We start from the raw sequence: 13,248 nt of genomic DNA on the forward strand, positions 1-13,248 counted from the left end.
TACGCCAGGTGGCTAATATAGTCATCTGGTGGAAAGCATGGCCCCCAGGATCGACGCCATTGGGCCGGGGAAGATCGAAAGCCCGAAGTGTGAAGTGCCCCAGGAGTGGTGACCCTGGGGTGCCTTAACTCACTGGGATTGGGAACCCCACTTGAGTTTATGGCACATTTGCACTAGCACTTCAATATTTCTTTCTTCACACACACCCTTATTCCGGGCCTTCTGGCCTTAGGATGGGGAATTTTTCAATTCCCGGTCGAAGGTCCGGGCAGTATTATACTGTGAAACCTTCACTATTTATTTAATTTTTTTGTCACTGTGTGTCCACTTTTTCACGTGTGTCCACGTCCTTACTAGGATTTTGTCGGGATGCGGTTCCCTTACGGGTTCCTCTCTTGGCAGGTCTAGGGGGGGAGTGTGTGGCCATCAGGTTCCGCTCCCCCCTGAACCCCCCTGGCTCTCCTTTTTCGGGAGGAGAGCGTTGTTGGCTCCCCTCTTCCGGGAGGGGAGCACAGTCTTTGGCTCCCAGTGCCTTGCTCGGGTGAGAACTCGGGCAGGTGCTGGGGGTAAGATTGGGTCGCCTCTGGCTCCGGCTGGAGGTGGCTATTTGTCCCTGTTCCTCGCTGTGGCCTTCTGGCTCGGAGGGACGGGGAATGGTTTGGGGGACCCTTCTCCTTTTGGAGAGGGTTTCAAGAAGACCAGCATCCTAGTGCACTTTTTTTGTGGCACTTGTCACTTTTTTAAGCGCACTCGGGTTTTGTACACGAATTCGGGCTTTCGAAAGAAAAAAAAATCTGTTCTTATCAGTTTAATATCTGATACGTCCCCTATCTGGGGACCATATATTAAATGGATTTTTAGAACAGGGAGATGGAAAAAGAGCTTGCTCTGTCCACTCCACGCATTGACCTGGTATTGCAGTATCTCCAGGACCGGTGCACCCCTTCTTTAATGCAGTTTCTAAAATCAGAAAGAATTGAATTCAATGTTTTTTGTTCATTTTGCTTGTTTGTCGGATTTTGGGATGGACTCTTTGGCTTTGCTTTTCTTCTCCTCATTGGATTTTTCATGTTCAAAGTTGCAGAAGCCAGATTACAAGCTCATTTTGGTTCAACTTCAGCAACTGTGCATTGCATTGCCATGTAATGTGATGCAATGCTATCTTTCTAGCTCTCCCTTTTTACTTCCTTTTGGATAAACAGACATATTAGGCAAGCATTTTGGAGCTTTCACCTAAATAACTACAGGTGGTGAGATAAGCTGCACAATATAATTGACCTTTCAGTATATTGTTGCACACACACCATCTATTTAGCAAATGCCCTTGTTATCAACAGCAGCCTTTTAAACTCACCTGAGCTAACAGGTATGTGCGCTGGTTACTCTGCTGCGCTTAAAATTTCTTTTTTGGTTTGCTACAATGCCTTTTCTGAAACGTTGTCTCCTTCTGCTGGAACACTTACTTCTTTCATTTAATGCCTGCAGACTATAAAAGAGAACCCAACCCAAAAAGTTTGGTTGATTAGTCTGTGGCATTCTGTTAAACTGTTGCTTATGGCGGTCTCTGTGAGCTTCTCAGCGACATTCAGCCAGCCAGGTATCCTGCCTGCAGTAGATGGAATGTGGCAATGGAACGCTGGCTGCGCGTGTCATAATAGGCTCTGAGCCTTTATATACCTGTGCACAGCAGCAGCCACCTTCAGTCTGCTGCTGGACAGCCAGCAGCAGCAGCAGCAGGAGAGGTATGTAATCAGGAGCCCTCCTGCTAAGGGTAGACAGCTGCTCGTTCCACCCCACCCCCCGCCTTAATTGGTTCTCCTCCCTTCCAACGGTGTTGAGGCGGGTGGGAACAGCAGGGGGTGAAGGTGCTGTGTTTAAAGAGGTGGAGTTATGCAGATCTAAAACGCGTGGATTGCAGCAGCAGCAAGTCGAAAAGTGCAGGCATGTAAGGGATCTAGAGGTTGACAACATGTCTTCTTAACGGGAGTCCAGGAGCTCATCTCCACAAATGGACTTTTCAGGATCCTTGGGTGGCTCCGTAGTTTGAAACCAATTCTGGTTATCGCTTCTCGGCCTTTTGGCTAAGATCAAGTGTAGTATCTGTTCTTATCAGTTTAATATCTGATACGTCCCCTATCTGGGGACCATATATTAAATGGATTTTTAGAACAGGGAGATGGAAAAAGAGCTTGCTCTGTCCACTCCACGCATTGACCTGGTATTGCAGTATCTCCAGGACCGGTGCACCCCTTCTTTAATGCAGTTTCTAAAATCAGAAAGAATTGAATTCAATGTTTTTTGTTCATTTTGCTTGTTTGTCGGATTTTGGGATGGACTCTTTGGCTTTGCTTTTCTTCTCCTCATTGGATTTTTCATGTTCAAAGTTGCAGAAGCCAGATTACAAGCTCATTTTGGTTCAACTTCAGCAACTGTGCATTGCATTGCCATGTAATGTGATGCAATGCTATCTTTCTAGCTCTCCCTTTTTACTTCCTTTTGGATAAACAGACATATTAGGCAAGCATTTTGGAGCTTTCACCTAAATAACTACAGGTGGTGAGATAAGCTGCACAATATAATTGACCTTTCAGTATATTGTTGCACACACACCATCTATTTAGCAAATGCCCTTGTTATCAACAGCAGCCTTTTAAACTCACCTGAGCTAACAGGTATGTGCGCTGGTTACTCTGCTGCGCTTAAAATTTCTTTTTTGGTTTGCTACAATGCCTTTTCTGAAACGTTGTCTCCTTCTGCTGGAACACTGACTTCTTTCATTTAATGCCTGCAGACTATAAAAGAGAACCCAACCCAAAAAGTTTGGTTGATTAGTCTGTGGCATTCTGTTAAACTGTTGCTTATGGCGGTCTCTGTGAGCTTCTCAGCGACATTCAGCCAGCCAGGTATCCTGCCTGCAGTAGATGGAATGTGGCAATGGAACGCTGGCTGCGCGTGTCATAATAGGCTCTGAGCCTTTATATACCTGTGCACAGCAGCAGCCACCTTCAGTCTGCTGCTGGACAGCCAGCAGCAGCAGCAGCAGGAGAGGTATGTAATCAGGAGCCCTCCTGCTAAGGGTAGACAGCTGCTCGTTCCACCCCACCCCCCGCCTTAATTGGTTCTCCTCCCTTCCAACGGTGTTGAGGCGGGTGGGAACAGCAGGGGGTGAAGGTGCTGTGTTTAAAGAGGTGGAGTTATGCAGATCTAAAACGCGTGGATTGCAGCAGCAGCAAGCCGAAAAGTGCAGGCATGTAAGGGATCTAGAGGTTGACAACATGTCTTCTTAACGGGAGTCCAGGAGCTCATCTCCACAAATGGACTTTTCAGGATCCTTGGGTGGCTCCGTAGTTTGAAACCAATTCTGGTTATCGCTTCTCGGCCTTTTGGCTAAGATCAAGTGTAGTATCTGTTCTTATCAGTTTAATATCTGATACGTCCCCTATCTGGGGACCATATATTAAATGGATTTTTAGAACAGGGAGATGGAAAAAGAGCTTGCTCTGTCCACTCCACGCATTGACCTGGTATTGCAGTATCTCCAGGACCGGTGCACCCCTTCTTTAATGCAGTTTCTAAAATCAGAAAGAATTGAATTCAATGTTTTTTGTTCATTTTGCTTGTTTGTCGGATTTTGGGATGGACTCTTTGGCTTTGCTTTTCTTCTCCTCATTGGATTTTTCATGTTCAAAGTTGCAGAAGCCAGATTACAAGCTCATTTTGGTTCAACTTCAGCAACTGTGCATTGCATTGCCATGTAATGTGATGCAATGCTATCTTTCTAGCTCTCCCTTTTTACTTCCTTTTGGATAAACAGACATATTAGGCAAGCATTTTGGAGCTTTCACCTAAATAACTACAGGTGGTGAGATAAGCTGCACAATATAATTGACCTTTCAGTATATTGTTGCACACACACCATCTATTTAGCAAATGCCCTTGTTATCAACAGCAGCCTTTTAAACTCACCTGAGCTAACAGGTATGTGTGCTGGTTACTCTGCTGCGCTTAAAATTTCTTTTTTGGTTTGCTACAATGCCTTTTCTGAAACGTTGTCTCCTTCTGCTGGAACACTGACTTCTTTCATTTAATGCCTGCAGACTATAAAAGAGAACCCAACCCAAAAAGTTTGGTTGATTAGTCTGTGGCATTCTGTTAAACTGTTGCTTATGGCGGTCTCTGTGAGCTTCTCAGCGACATTCAGCCAGCCAGGTATCCTGCCTGCAGTAGATGGAATGTGGCAATGGAACGCTGGCTGCGCGTGTCATAATAGGCTCTGAGCCTTTATATACCTGTGCACAGCAGCAGCCACCTTCAGTCTGCTGCTGGACAGCCAGCAGCAGCAGCAGCAGGAGAGGTATGTAATCAGGAGCCCTCCTGCTAAGGGTAGACAGCTGCTCGTTCCACCCCACCCCCCGCCTTAATTGGTTCTCCTCCCTTCCAACGGTGTTGAGGCGGGTGGGAACAGCAGGGGGTGAAGGTGCTGTGTTTAAAGAGGTGGAGTTATGCAGATCTAAAACGCGTGGATTGCAGCAGCAGCAAGCCGAAAAGTGCAGGCATGTAAGGGATCTAGAGGTTGACAACATGTCTTCTTAACGGGAGTCCAGGAGCTCATCTCCACAAATGGACTTTTCAGGATCCTTGGGTGGCTCCGTAGTTTGAAACCAATTCTGGTTATCGCTTCTCGGCCTTTTGGCTAAGATCAAGTGTAGTATCTGTTCTTATCAGTTTAATATCTGATACGTCCCCTATCTGGGGACCATATATTAAATGGATTTTTAGAACAGGGAGATGGAAAAAGAGCTTGCTCTGTCCACTCCACGCATTGACCTGGTATTGCAGTATCTCCAGGACCGGTGCACCCCTTCTTTAATGCAGTTTCTAAAATCAGAAAGAATTGAATTCAATGTTTTTTGTTCATTTTGCTTGTTTGTCGGATTTTGGGATGGACTCTTTGGCTTTGCTTTTCTTCTCCTCATTGGATTTTTCATGTTCAAAGTTGCAGAAGCCAGATTACAAGCTCATTTTGGTTCAACTTCAGCAACTGTGCATTGCATTGCCATGTAATGTGATGCAATGCTATCTTTCTAGCTCTCCCTTTTTACTTCCTTTTGGATAAACAGACATATTAGGCAAGCATTTTGGAGCTTTCACCTAAATAACTACAGGTGGTGAGATAAGCTGCACAATATAATTGACCTTTCAGTATATTGTTGCACACACACCATCTATTTAGCAAATGCCCTTGTTATCAACAGCAGCCTTTTAAACTCACCTGAGCTAACAGGTATGTGCGCTGGTTACTCTGCTGCGCTTAAAATTTCTTTTTTGGTTTGCTACAATGCCTTTTCTGAAACGTTGTCTCCTTCTGCTGGAACACTGACTTCTTTCATTTAATGCCTGCAGACTATAAAAGAGAACCCAACCCAAAAAGTTTGGTTGATTAGTCTGTGGCATTCTGTTAAACTGTTGCTTATGGCGGTCTCTGTGAGCTTCTCAGCGACATTCAGCCAGCCAGGTATCCTGCCTGCAGTAGATGGAATGTGGCAATGGAACGCTGGCTGCGCGTGTCATAATAGGCTCTGAGCCTTTATATACCTGTGCACAGCAGCAGCCACCTTCAGTCTGCTGCTGGACAGCCAGCAGCAGCAGCAGCAGGAGAGGTATGTAATCAGGAGCCCTCCTGCTAAGGGTAGACAGCTGCTCGTTCCACCCCACCCCCCGCCTTAATTGGTTCTCCTCCCTTCCAACGGTGTTGAGGCGGGTGGGAACAGCAGGGGGTGAAGGTGCTGTGTTTAAAGAGGTGGAGTTATGCAGATCTAAAACGCGTGGATTGCAGCAGCAGCAAGCCGAAAAGTGCAGGCATGTAAGGGATCTAGAGGTTGACAACATGTCTTCTTAACGGGAGTCCAGGAGCTCATCTCCACAAATGGACTTTTCAGGATCCTTGGGTGGCTCCGTAGTTTGAAACCAATTCTGGTTATCGCTTCTCGGCCTTTTGGCTAAGATCAGGTGCAGTGATCTAAAGGTTGCTGCCTTGGTCTCGGCTAGGAGGTGCCTGGGGTACCCGACTTGTTGGCCTTGGGGGATCGCTCTCTCTTAACGGAGGGAGCTTCACCTCCTTGCAGCTATTGGCAGGTCGGCTTAGTCCCCGGACAACGGGGAGCGATCGCGTCTTGTCTTCGGGGCGACCCGAGGAAATAAGGGCGTTTTCCTTTGCTGAGCTTTATCGCTTAGTGGGCTGTGTAAGTTCTTGGGGTACCCCTCCCTCGGTCTTGGGTTTGTTCCTGCTTTTGTGGGATTCATTCCCTTGTTACTATTGGGGGAGGGCTTAGTCCCTGAGGGCCGAAAATGCCTTTTTCTTTTGGATTTGCGGTGGGGGAGACTCCACTGCGACAGTCCATTAGAATCATGGTGGATGAATGCCAGCGCCATGAGAAGAATCTGCAGTACATCGTGCATGAGATTCTTTTTGGGTTCTTCCACCTGGAGCGAGATAAGATCCTGTGTCTTTACGATCAGGAATTCCGTGGGCGATATACCATTTCCTTTATGGCTAAATCATGCTGTGATAATATCCATGCAGCACTGATGGTTGCGGACAAGGACGATGAGAGACTGAACGGGCTGAGCTTTGACTTCCTGTACGGTGAAGAGGAAGTACCCTTGGTGATCTTCATGTACAGCCCATTCGTCTCTGAGGGCGATATCGAAACCTTTTTGAAGCGTTACTGCAAGTCAGTGCGCTTCTCACATGATATCCTCAACTCCCAGCGCTTCTGGAATGGGAAGAGGAAATACCTGGTGAAGTTCCATCCAGATCAGAGCGGCATTGGTGGTCTTCACCACCCGCCTGCTAATTTTGCCATTGGTAATGTCAGGGGATTCCTACACTACCCAGGAATGCCCCTTCAATGCCGGAATTGTCATGAATATGGGCATACACGAGAAAATTGTACAAGGGCTCATGTAGTCTTTTGCAACAAGTGCGGTAAGAGTGGGCACACCTCCGCTACGTGTGACTCTGAGATCGTATGTAACCTATGTGGGAAGGCAGGTCACGCCTTCAGGAATTGTCCGAGCAAAAAGTCAAAAACATATGACATGTTTAAGTCAGGTCAACTGACTATCCAAGAATACTTCGGAGGGAGTATTACTACACCTGCCCCTGGACCTGGGTTGGCGCACGCTGACGGGTCCGGAACAAATCCTTCAACGGCTCCGCCAGAGGGCCCGCTGGTAGTTCCACAGAAGGACGGTCGTAGGGGTTCCATAAGATTAACCGAGGGTTCGCTCTCTGTGGAATTGATCGATGTTCTGGCTCTAGATGTTGCCGTATCTCAGAGTCAAGAGGAAGGGTCCTCATCCAGCATGAATGCACCACCGGCATTATGTGGAACTGAGGAGACCTCTAGTACCCCGATTAAGCAAGCACCCAGATTCGCCACACCATCATCGGTGATCTTGGGTAAGGGCAAAAAGGGTACGCTCCTTAATCGATCAACCAGTGTGTCGGATAGAGAGACCTCTAGGGCGCGAAGTAAAAAGGACCCGGCTAAGACCCAGTCGAGCCCTGGTCCTCGAACCAGAAGTCGCAGTAGTTCCGTGACCAGACCAGAGGACAAGACGACCCAGAGGGATGACACCCGTTCCATAGACCAGACCGCCATGAGGACTGCAGATGCACAGGACTTGGAAAAGATGGACAGCTCCCAGCCTCTGAAAAGGCAACGGGAGGACGTAAAGCAACCTGATATCCAAAGAAAACACGGATGTCGAGGTCCAGATGAGGAGTCAAAAGTGGATGATGCCTTTTTGCCTGCTTCAGATCCCGGTAATATTAAACAAATCCTGACCCCTGGAGATGCGGAGGAGGAGGTGCCGTGTATTGACTTCTTCCCATCTTCAGATCCTGATTCTTCTTAATGTCTGTTCCTTTTAAAATCTCCTCACTAAATGTGAGGTCCCTAAAGAGCCCTACACGTAGGGCTGCTTTATTTTCTTATTTAGAGACATTGGACTTTGATTTCTGGTTTCTACAAGAATGTGGTATACAGAGTAATTTAAATTATAAGGACTTAAAAGAAGACTGGAAACTGGGCGCTTCTGTGTGGTCCGGTGCTAATGACTGTCGTGCTGCCGGAGTTGGACTACTTTGCCGTGGACATTCTACCATCATTCAATCTGTGACTGAAATTATACCTGGCAGAGCTATTTTAATACATCTTGTTTTTAATGGACTTTCTTTACGTTTATTAAATGTGTACGCTCCTCCTGGGAAGCAGGAAAGGGCGGATTTACTTGAAATATTGCCATTATTTTGTGTTGGGTCAACCCCCCTGCTAGTGGGAGGAGATTTTAATTGTTTACGTGATGGGGAATCCCGGCAGGGTGGGGATGTGAATCGTAAAGACCGTACCTCCTATTTGTTGAAAAGTTTAATTGATGATTTTAGATTACAGGACTGCTGGAAGGAACTCTTGCCGGCGGATCCAGGTGTTACATGGTCCAATGGAAGAGTTTCTTCTAGAATTGATTTCATATTTGCTTCTACTGCCTTTAAACCTTGTAAATGTTTTCTTTTATCTAATTTATTCTCTGATCATAAAGTTTTATCTGTGTTTTTAGAGTTAGCAGGGGAACAAAATACCTCAAGAGGCCCATGGAGATTAAATACAACTCTCCTAGAGGATATTGATATTCAAAAGAGGTTTGTGCAGGCCTACCAGTGCTGGCAATCAAAGAGAGACCCCCGCGCCTCGATGCTGGATTGGTGGGAGAGCATTAAACCTAAGATTAAATTATTTTTTATTAAGGCAGGGAAAATGAAAGCAAAAAAGAAAAAGCAGTGGTTTTATGTTTTTAATATGAGATTACAAGTACTCTTTAAACTAAAAGAAGTTGGTATTGATGTGGATGATGATATTGCAAATCTTAAGTCTGAAATAAAAAATGCTCTTAATGAAAAAGGAAAACAAATAATTTTTAACTCCCATGTACAGCACCTGGAGGAAGGAGAGAAATGCTCCCGATTCTTCTTCAAAAAGGTAATGGGGAGGAGGGACGCAATCCTAAATCTTGAAGGTGAAAATGATATTAAGGGTATGTTAGGAAAAGCTTTTAATTTTTATCAACTTCTTTTTAACACTAAAGTTATAGATCCATCCTTTTTAGAGTATGCTATTAATTCCCTTGATTTTAAGTTAGATATTTTAGACCAGGGTATTTTATCTAGGGATCTCACCAGTGAGGAACTTTTACAGATTTTTAAAAGTTTCTCCAGTGGGAAAGCCCCTGGGGAAGACGGTCTACCGATTGAGTTTTATCTGACTTTTTGGGGAATTTTAAAGAACGATATGTTTTTATTGTTTAAAGAAGCTTTTAATACTAATAAATTACCCCCATCTTGGAGGAGAGGTCTGGTATCTTTAATATATAAAAAAGGGGATAGGAGCCAACTTAAAAACTGGCGGCCTATTACGCTTTTAAACCTTGATTATAAAATTTTAGCTAAACTTATTGCAGTCCGTTTAAAACCCTTTATAGCCAAATTAATTCACCCTAACCAGGTATGTGGTGTTCCCGGAAGAACCATAGCTGAGTCCCTCAACATAATTAGGGATACCATATGGTATTCAAAAGAGAGAAGTCAAAACCTTGCTATTTTATCCTTAGACTTTGAAAAAGCTTTTGACAGGGTATCGCATGAATTTCTTTTTATGGTTCTTAAAAAAATGGCGTTTCCAGAGAAAATTTTAACCCGCATTATGCTTTTATATCATTCTTGTTTTAGTCAAATTTCTGTAAATGGGTTTTTAACGAAGGGGGTTCCTCTATTATCAGGGGTGAAACAAGGGTGCCCTCTCTCACCACTGCTCTTTATCTGTGTTATGGAACCACTATTAACCATACTGAGAAAAGATAAAGTAATTAAAGGGGTACCTATTCCCGGGAGTAAGGGTATGCAACTTAAAGCCCTAAGTTACATGGATGATGTTACCATACTATGTCCAGATTCCACATCTCTGAGGAGGGTATTGAGAAACACACAATTTTTCTGTGAAGCCTCAGGTTTTAAATTAAATATAGATAAATGTGACTGTTTTAATGTGGGGGGATGGGACTCCTCTTTGACCCGTGGGATAGTGATACAGAAAAATCACATAAAAATTTTAGGAATTATTTTTAACCAAGCCAATGAGGGGGACCCTAACTGGGACTCTGCAATGGATAAAATAGAAAAAAAGATCTCATTGTGGAATTTAAGGAACCTTAGTATGGAAGGTAAAATTTTAATTATTAAAGCTGTTTTAATTCCCATTATGTTGTATGTTGCAATGGTGTTTCCCCCTTCCAATTTACAAATCAAGAAAGTAACAAGAATTGTTTTTATGTTTTTATGGGGTTCAAAAATGGAAAAGTTAAAAAGAGATCTGATGTACAAATGTAAATCTAATGGAGGTAAAGATGTACCCAATTTTTTTACCTTTTTCCATATAAAGTATTTCTGCTTCTGTTTTAAGGTTTTTAAATCTGATGGCATTTTTAGTTATTTTTTAAAATATGCAGCAGGAATGATTTTTAAAAGGTGGTTTAGCCTACCTTTAAGTTCTCCTGTGCTCCTGTGCCCACCTAAACAGTATGTGATACTTGAGAAAACGGTCAGACTTTTAGGTCTCCAGGAATTGGAGCCTGATATATTGGGGGACCAAAGGAAGGTATCTATTGCTTGCAGACACTCTGAGGACACAATTCCTGTCTCCAATTTTTCACAGGCAAGGTCCAAAACGGTGTGGCGAAATGTGTACGGGAAATATCTTGCAAATGTACACAAGGACCTTGCCTGGGCTATCGTCCACCAGTGCCTCCCTACCCGTGAGTTTCAACATAGGCGGGGGCTGGTGGCGAGAGCCAAATGTCCAAGAGATATATGCGGGGAAAGTGAGTCTGTATTGCATCTCTTTTGGAATTGTCATTTTGCACAGGAGGTTTGGAGAAAGGTAGGCCCACTTTTAAAATGGGCATGTGGCCTGAAAGATTTTAATCACTTTTATGTCTTTTATGGTCTTTTTAAGTGTCCAAATTTTAAACAATTCCGAGTTGCCTGGATTATTATTAATTGTTTTAAAAATGCCATGTGGAAAGTTAGAAATATTTTACTCTTCAAACATGATCATATTGATTCAACAGACTGTATAAAAATTGCTTTAAGTGAAATGTATATTTACTATCTCAGAGATAAAAAACTGTATGGAGCAAAAGAAGCGGCTTCTATGTGGTGTGTACAATTATGGAACACAATTAGTGGTAATTAAATAAACCCAAGTACATCTGTAATTATGATTTTCTTAATTGTTACAATGGTTTTATGATGGTAAATTGTGTTTTTACAAAAAACTTGAATTGATTATTATCATGTTTTATAATTTTATTGTAATGTTATAGATGTTCTTTTTTAAAACCTTTGTAAATATACTTTTGAATCAATAAAATTGCGTTGAAACCTTATCTGTTCTTATCAGTTTAATATCTGATACGTCCCCTATCTGGGGACCATATATTAAATGGATTTTTAGAACAGGGAGATGGAAAAAGAGCTTGCTCTGTCCACTCCACGCATTGACCTGGTATTGCAGTATCTCCAGGACCGGTGCACCCCTTCTTTAATGCAGTTTCTAAAATCAGAAAGAATTGAATTCAATGTTTTTTGTTCATTTTGCTTGTTTGTCGGATTTTGGGATGGACTCTTTGGCTTTGCTTTTCTTCTCCTCATTGGATTTTTCATGTTCAAAGTTGCAGAAGCCAGATTACAAGCTCATTTTGGTTCAACTTCAGCAACTGTGCATTGCATTGCCATGTAATGTGATGCAATGCTATCTTTCTAGCTCTCCCTTTTTACTTCCTTTTGGATAAACAGACATATTAGGCAAGCATTTTGGAGCTTTCACCTAAATAACTACAGGTGGTGAGATAAGCTGCACAATATAATTGACCTTTCAGTATATTGTTGCACACACACCATCTATTTAGCAAATGCCCTTGTTATCAACAGCAGCCTTTTAAACTCACCTGAGCTAACAGGTATGTGCGCTGGTTACTCTGCTGCGCTTAAAATTTCTTTTTTGGTTTGCTACAATGCCTTTTCTGAAACGTTGTCTCCTTCTGCTGGAACACTGACTTCTTTCATTTAATGCCTGCAGACTATAAAAGAGAACCCAACCCAAAAAGTTTGGTTGATTAGTCTGTGGCATTCTGTTAAACTGTTGCTTATGGCGGTCTCTGTGAGCTTCTCAGCGACATTCAGCCAGCCAGGTATCCTGCCTGCAGTAGATGGAATGTGGCAATGGAACGCTGGCTGCGTGTGTCATAATAGGCTCTGAGCCTTTATATACCTGTGCACAGCAGCAGCCACCTTCAGTCTGCTGCTGGACAGCCAGCAGCAGCAGCAGCAGGAGAGGTATGTAATCAGGAGCCCTCCTGCTAAGGGTAGACAGCTGCTCGTTCCACCCCACCCCCCGCCTTAATTGGTTCTCCTCCCTTCCAACGGTGTTGAGGCGGGTGGGAACAGCAGGGGGTGAAGGTGCTGTGTTTAAAGAGGTGGAGTTATGCAGATCTAAAACGCGTGGATTGCAGCAGCAGCAAGCCGAAAAGTGCAGGCATGTAAGGGATCTAGAGGTTGACAACATGTCTTCTTAACGGGAGTCCAGGAGCTCATCTCCACAAATGGACTTTTCAGGATCCTTGGGTGGCTCCGTAGTTTGAAACCAATTCTGGTTATCGCTTCTCGGCCTTTTGGCTAAGATCAAGTGTAGTATCTTTCGAAAAGGCGGTTTTGGATGTTGGCCGCCCTAGTAGATTGATACATTATGCACACTGGGGTTTAGGCGCTTGTTAGTACGCCAGGTGGCTAATATAGTCATCTGGTGGAAAGCATGGCCCCCCAGGATCGACGCCATTGGGCCGGGGAAGATCGAAAGCCCGAAGTGTGAAGTGCCCCAGGAGTGGTGACCCTGGGGTGCCTCAACTCACTGGGATTGGGAACCCCACTTGAGTTTATGGCACATTTGCACTAGCACTTCAATATTTCTTTCTTCACACACACCCTTATTCCGGGCCTTCTGGCCTTAGGATGGGGAATTTTTCAATTCCCGGTCGAAGGCCTGGGCAGTATTATACTGTGAAACCTTCACTATTTATTTAATTTTTTTGTCACTGTGTGTCCACTTTTTCACGTGTGTCCACGTCCTTACT

General features: G+C 44.0%; 5 non-coding genes and 1 pseudogene across 5 annotated transcripts; all 6 read left to right on the top strand.

Moving 5' to 3' along the window:
* Window positions 1-763: 763 nt before the first annotated feature.
* On the top strand, window positions 764-946 carry LOC141223767 (U2 spliceosomal RNA). Its single transcript, XR_012291323.1, has one exon. It is a non-coding gene; the product is annotated as a U2 spliceosomal RNA (small nuclear RNA).
* A 1,115-nt stretch (window positions 947-2,061) lies between these two features.
* Window positions 2,062-2,252, top strand: LOC141223617 (U2 spliceosomal RNA). Its single transcript, XR_012291184.1, has one exon. It is a non-coding gene; the product is annotated as a U2 spliceosomal RNA (small nuclear RNA).
* A 1,115-nt stretch (window positions 2,253-3,367) lies between these two features.
* On the top strand, window positions 3,368-3,558 carry LOC141223618 (U2 spliceosomal RNA). The gene has a single exon (XR_012291185.1). It is a non-coding gene; the product is annotated as a U2 spliceosomal RNA (small nuclear RNA).
* Window positions 3,559-4,673: 1,115 nt separating this feature from the next.
* LOC141223619 (U2 spliceosomal RNA) lies at window positions 4,674-4,864 on the top strand. The gene has a single exon (XR_012291186.1). It is a non-coding gene; the product is annotated as a U2 spliceosomal RNA (small nuclear RNA).
* A 6,605-nt stretch (window positions 4,865-11,469) lies between these two features.
* LOC141223759 (U2 spliceosomal RNA) lies at window positions 11,470-11,658 on the top strand. Its single transcript, XR_012291317.1, has one exon. It is a non-coding gene; the product is annotated as a U2 spliceosomal RNA (small nuclear RNA).
* Window positions 11,659-12,773: 1,115 nt separating this feature from the next.
* Window positions 12,774-12,865, top strand: LOC141223812 (U2 spliceosomal RNA; annotated as a pseudogene).
* The last annotated feature ends 383 nt before the right edge of the window (window positions 12,866-13,248 follow it).

This window comes from Phyllobates terribilis, unplaced genomic scaffold (genome assembly GCF_046119375.1).
Source record: "Phyllobates terribilis strain yellow unplaced genomic scaffold, ASM4611937v1 Scaffold_377__1_contigs__length_1856515, whole genome shotgun sequence".
In the NCBI taxonomy this organism is placed as follows: domain Eukaryota; kingdom Metazoa; phylum Chordata; class Amphibia; order Anura; family Dendrobatidae; genus Phyllobates; species Phyllobates terribilis.